Consider the following 6,793-nt stretch of genomic DNA (forward strand, 5'->3'; position numbering starts at 1 on the left):
ATTATTTTCATTTTATGCAGCTATTTCAGTTACGAAAATATATTTCCTTCAAGTTATTAAAGGAACCTATTTTGAAATAATATCTTCCGGAATATTCTACAGTAAACGTAAAACTGATCTCTCAGTCTGTTGACAACCTGCTATTTGATCCAAGGCATAATGCCAAAATAAAGATTATTTTGTGGAGTTAAAAAAACACCCAAACAGTAGGGCATGGTAGCCCACGCCTTTAATCCCAGCACTTGGGAGGCAGAGGCAGGCGGATCTCTGTGAGTTCAAGGCCAGCCTGGTCTACATAGTGAGTTCAAGGACAGCTGGGGCTACAGGGAGACCCTGTCTCAAAAAAAAAGAAAGACCAAAAAACCCCACCAAAACATTTTGGGAAATGTAAAAGTTCTGATAATCTAACAACATTGAATGAAAAAGAAAATCATGTACTAGAAAAAAATGACTGTACAACAGTCTTTTCAAAAGTCTATTTACTTTAAGCTTAGTGACTTTGTACAGGCTTTGATAGGCACCAGAAAGTTCAAAAGTGTCCTGTACCTTTAAGGGAGATATGGTTTACGTCATTTTATGAAAGTTCTAGAACCAGCCACGACACACTATAAAACGGGCCACCATTTTGAATCATCACAGTTCCACTGTTGAGGAAGACAGAGTGGGTCATGGAGCGCCCTAGGGGAGACCCTCAGGGCAAGCGCCCCGTCTTTTCAAGAGACCACCGACAAACATCTGAAGAAAGGAGCCACCAAGGTTCCCCAGTTTCCGCCAGCAGTGGCACAGCCATTGCTTGGAGTCCTTCTGACACTAGGCGTGAAAAGGCGCGGCAGGCGTCAATGGCAGGCCCACACTAAGATCCAGAACACCGAGCCTCGCACCCACACCACTGCTGCTCGCACACACACTGTCCTGGGTGGCAGAAGTGCCGGGAGCACTGGTGGAGAAGGTGAGGGGCTTTTTAACGTAGTTTCCCACAAAACGGGAAATTGGGGACAGGGGAATGGTGAAAAGTTCATTAAAGCCGAGCACACAGGAGACAGAGGCAGGTGGTTCTCTGTGAGCCCAGGCCAGCTTCATCTACAAAAGCGAGTTCCAGGCCAGCCTGGGCTACATAGTGAGACTCTATCTTAAAAAAACTCAAAATTCGTTTGCCCCAGATGCCTGTAAAAATGCAGAGAAAATGGCTCTTCTGAGGAAAGCGCCAGACTTGGGTTAGTTTTGTAGAGGATTCTAGTGACCAGTAGGCCTCGTTGGCATTTTTGTCACCCAGAGATCGAGTTACCGGATTTGAGGAGAACGGGCAGCTCCCTCTGGTGACTCTTAGTTCACCTGCATGGAAGAGTGGTTTGGGCCTGAGGAAACTCTTGGCCTACAAAGCCCCTCAGTGCTCAAAGCTTAGTAGGCATTGGTTGCCACCTGAAGCGCCTTCCCTTTGGAGGGAGCCTGATGAAGAGAGGCAGGGGAAGGGAGCTTGAGGAGGGGCGTGCTGAGGGGTATGGGCATGGCCAAGGTCGTGTGTGGTGTAGTGGCATAGGACGCCAAGGGCCGGGTGAGGGAGGCGCCTGCTGAGGGGCGGAGCCTGCTGAGGTGTTTGTTGTGTGTGTAGGGGGGGGGCCTGCCAAGGGCTATCCTGTCGAGGGGTGGGGTCTGATAAGGGGGCGGGGCCTGTCATGCCAAGGGATAGTGAGAGGTGCCAATGGGGCAGGCCCTCTAAGGGGGTAGGGCCTCTGAGGGGCGGGGCCTATCATGCCAAGAGGCAGAAATGATGAGAGGCGTCAATGGGGTGGGGCCTGAGGAGGGGCGGGGCCTGAAGAAGGGCGGGGCCTGTCATGCAAAGGGCGGAAGTGATGAAAGGTGCGGATGGGGTGGGTCAGAAGCAGGGCCTCCGAGGGGCGTGGCCTCCGAGGGGTGTGGCCTCTAAGAGGAGGGGCCTTGTCATGCCAAGAGGCATGTCATGCCAAGAGGTGGTGAGAGGTGCCAATGGGGCAGGCTCTTTGAGGGGTGGAGTCTGTCATGCCGAGAGGAATGTCGGGCCAAGGAACAGAAGTGATGAAGTGCCAATGGGGCAGGGCCTCTGGGGGACGGGGCCTCTGGGGGACGGGGCCTCTGAGGGACGGGGCCTCTGAAAACGGGGCTTGTCATGTCAAGGGGCGGACGTGATGAGAGGTGCCGATGGGCGTGGCCTGCTGAGGGGCGTGGCCTGCTGGTGGTGGGAGGTGCCTGTCATGCCAAGAGGTACGTGGTGCCAAGGGGCAGAAGGAAGTGATGAAAGGTGCCAAGGGATGAGGACTACTGAGGGGTGGGGCCTCTGAGGGGCAGGGCCTGAAGAGAGGCGGGGCCTGCTGAGGAGCATGTTGTGTCAAGCGTGGGGGCCTGCCAAAGGCAAGTCCTGTCGAGGGGGAGGGGTCTGCTAAGGGGGCGGGGCCCGTCATGCCAAAAGGTGTGTTGTGCTAAGGGGCAGAAGTGAGGAGATGTGCTGAGGGGACAGGGCCTGCTGAGGGGCGGGATCTGCTGAGGGTGTGTTGTACCAAGGGTTGAGTCTTCAAGGGCATGGCCTGCTGGTGGAGGTATTGTGCTGAGGGGCACGCTTGTGGTGCTCTGCCTGGAAACTCTGGGGCAGATTAGCTGCTAGCCAGCACGAATCAGAGTGCGTGGGCGAGCAGGTCACAGCTGAGGTCTGTCAGGCACACAAAAGGCCACAATTGAAGTTTTAGGGAATAAGAGACTTCAGAATGTCCCTGGATAGGCCTCCTATATTAAAAGGTATCCACCCACGGCTCAGAGACCATTGCAGAAGAGGGGGTGGAAAGATTGTAAGAGCCAGGGGCTAGTTCATGAACATAGAGAAGCAGAGGCTTTCAGGCTACTGGAAGCTTTCACATGTGAATTTGTGGCAGTGGTGGCATTGAGCGCAGGTCCCATGCCAGCTCAATGAGACAAGGGCCCAGAGTGGAGCAAGGGAAATGGGCGGCATGTGGACATTAGAATGGGAACTATTGGAGACTGATTACTACTGAGGCAGGAGAGTATGCCTTATTTATGATCTCTAGGTAGGCTGACTAGACTCCAGTGGATGAATCTGCACTGAAGGTATAAATGCTTGACTGGATGGGACTTAACACGTATGGCAAAATACATAATGTTGGGTGTGGGGTTGGGGGGCATGGATAGGGGAGGGGGCCTAAATTTGATTAAGAACTGTGGTATGAAATGTACAAAAGCTCAATAAAAAATTAATAAATAAAAATAAGAAACAAGTACTTGCTGGGAAAAAAGTGGATTCCTTAGAGTAAAATATTATACAGTTCTTTGGTATATGTAGGTAACAAATTTAAAAAAAATAATTAAAACTTATTTCATCCAGAGTTTTCATCTCTTCCACCAGATCTTTTATTAGGACAATTTTAAACTTTTTTTAAAAATATTATTTTTATGTGTATAAGTGCATTGCCTAGATGTCTGTAAGTGCACCCATGTCGTGCAATGCCCGCGAAGGACAGAAGAGAGCATTGATCCCCTGGAACTTGAGTTATGGATCTTGAGTTACAGATGATTGTTAGCGGCCATGTGGGTGCTGGGAATCGAACCTGGGTCATCTGGAAGAGCAGCCAGTGCACTTAATAGCTGAGCCATCTATCCAGCCTTTATTAGGACTATTAACAAGGAACTATTTTGAAATAGTTTCAGTTCTTAAATTCCTGATTCTGTAAAAGAAGAGTTGCCAAAAAGACAGTAAAAATGAACAAATTCTTAGTTCTGTTGAGAAGTCTAAATGTTACTCCTGGTCTAATAAAATCTTGTTTAGGAGCATGTTTCATAATCTGTGTTTCTCCCAGTCTTTACGTATTCTGTTTTCTCTGTTAACAGTGTGCCTTCCCTCAGATTATTTCATTTATTTTTTTCTTTCTTTTTTTATTCTATTTTATAACCACATGATTAGAAGAAGCATTTCATTACAGCTTTAACATATTTAATAATAATTTCCAGAGCACAAAGGAACTATTAGCAACCAATGATGACTATTGGAGTGGAAAATTTGGTTTTCTTAAGGGAATGTGCATAGCTAGGTTGACCAGGTTCCAGTGGATGGACTCAAACCTAGGGACATCTGGATACAAAAACTTGGCTCGATAGGCCTTAACATATATGACAAAGTGCGTGAAATCCAGGGGAGGGGTGGGTAATGGGAGGTGCAGATAGGCAAGTGGGGGTTTAAATATGATCAAGATATATGAAATTTATAGTCAATAAAAATTTTAAAAATTAAGTGTATTAATTGTACAAAATAAGTGGGTTCATTAACATTTTCATAGATACATATGATGTATTTTGATCACATCTTACCTCCTCTTTTCTTATATTTACTTTTCAATTTGTATTTCAATGTATATATATTATAAGCAATAAAAACAGAAATAACTATCACAAATAATGCATTCTCTGGTCCCATCCTGGGTGTCTCTTGTTTCACTCCTGCCCTTATTGTAGTTTCTGTACTTTTCTGTTATTTTCCGAAGTTATAGTAAGGGACTTGACTCATAACCAGTGAAAGTTTTCAAGCTGATAGAGTTCCAGACTTCTATGTGTTAAAAAATGTTGCAGTACTTTTAAATGAGATTTGGATTTAAAATTCACTGAGATCCTAGTTGATGATTTACAGAGTATTAACGGCTATGCATTTACTGGAATTTAAGGCATATGATCTTATAAGTTGCTGTATAGTGTATGCTCATAATTTATCTGAAAACTCTCTGATTGGGATTAAATTATTCATTCCTTTTTTTTGAGATAGGATCTCCCTGTAGCCCCAGTTAACCTGGAACTTACTATGTAGACCAGGCTGGCCTCGAACCCACAGAGATCCACCTGCTTCTGCCTCCCAAGTACTAGGATTAAAGACATGTGCCACCACACCCGGCCAAATTATTCATTCTTAAGGTGTATTTAAAAAATTAAAATACTCCTCTTGTACTGGAGATTTGTATATATTTTAATCTCCCTGTAGCCCCAGTTAACCTGGAACTTACTATGTAGACCAGGCTGGCCTCGAACCCACAGAGATCCACCTGCTTCTGCCTCCCAAGTACTAGGATTAAAGACATGTGCCACCACACCCGGCCAAATTATTCATTCTTAAGGTGTATTTAAAAAATTAAAATACTCCTCTTGTACTGGAGATTTGTATATATTTTATAAGTTGTAGGTTCAATCCATTTTAAGATTATTTTAAATAGCTTGTAGGGATAGTTCAAATAACCTATAGTTTTAAGGATTAAATGAATGATAGTCCTAAAACACCTTATATAGTTTAGTTTGAGAGATATAGAGTATACACAATAAATGCTAGTAATGAATAAATGAAATCATATTTTGAGTTCTATTCATATCATGTCTTCCTTGTGTATTCCATGAAATTAGATTTACATAGCCAGAACATAAGCCCAGGATTCCTAGCTTTTCCCCAAGGATTATCAGAATCATTGAAGTTGATTCTAGAGCCATAAAAATCTTCCTGTCATCCCATGGACTGCTTAATTCCTATTAGTCTATTAGGGTGAATAAAATATTGAAAATTCTTTGTTTACTTTAAATCATCATATAACACATCTGCAAATGAGTTCTGGGTTGATTTCATACTTTGACTTGCATTCATCCCCACAGAGGTCATTTAGTTTGTTAAGTTTTACTCCTTTGAAAGTTTTTTTTGTGGGGGGACAGGGTCTCCCAGCTGGCCTGGAACTTGATATGTAGACCAAGCTGGCCTTGATCTCACAGAGATCCACCTGCCTCTGCCTCCTGAGTGCTGGGATTAAAAGTGTGCATCACCATGCCTGGTGACAGGCTAAAAATATTAAGATTGTTAAATCATGTTTCATAATAGGTATTTAATTTGTTCATCAAATTACATCATATAATTTGGATTGAGTTTAGAAAGTCTTTACATATTAGAGGAGGGATGTGCTGACTTTTAGAAATAATCAAGATATGTCAAAGTATCGCTGAACACATCATTTCAACGAGAATCATGGGCAAGATCTTGTATAATTTAGCCAGTACTACCAGAAGTGATAAGAACATGAGCAAGAGTTTGTAGTGACTTTCTGTTGGCTTTCTTTTTTCATGAACTCAAAATCAAGGCATGAGTTTAAGAAAGAAGGATGAACCTCCTCGCGAACTTGAGGAACAGTTTGTCCTGCGTCTGCCACCGGTGAGTAACTTGTATCTCAGAGTAACTATCTTCAGTGTGAAAGTATACTCATACTTAGATTTGGTAATATTTGTATTTCAGGCATAAAACTCAGAACATTTGCTTCCTATAATCCATGTTCTATTAAGCAGTCTTATTGTAATGTGTGCTCTTCTCACAGTCTTTCTTTCTCTATATACCATCTATCATGTGGGTTAAGGAATGATACTTAGGAATCATCTAGTCACTTATCTCAAACGCTAGCAGCCTGTTCCCTGGATAGCCAAAGTAAGTCTGTTCTAAAATCCTTTCTGCCACCTCAGAAGAGGTAGTTAGAGGGATGAGCACTGTGTCTCCTGCAAATTCATCACCAAGCTAGGTGGCAAACTCATTCCAATATTATGTCTGAGTCTCTTTTCCTATTGATAACTGTATGCCAGCATTATTTTGTTTAGGAAGCTATGTTAAAGATGAGGGTCAGAAAGCTATTACTCTATTACAGTTTACACACACACACACACACACACACACACATACATGTGCACGCGCATGCACACACAGACACACAGACACACACAGACACACACACACACACACACACAC

This window comes from Nannospalax galili, unplaced genomic scaffold (genome assembly GCF_000622305.1).
Source record: "Nannospalax galili isolate Female #2095 unplaced genomic scaffold, S.galili_v1.0 scaffold3, whole genome shotgun sequence".
Classification (NCBI taxonomy): Eukaryota; Metazoa; Chordata; class Mammalia; order Rodentia; family Spalacidae; genus Nannospalax; species Nannospalax galili.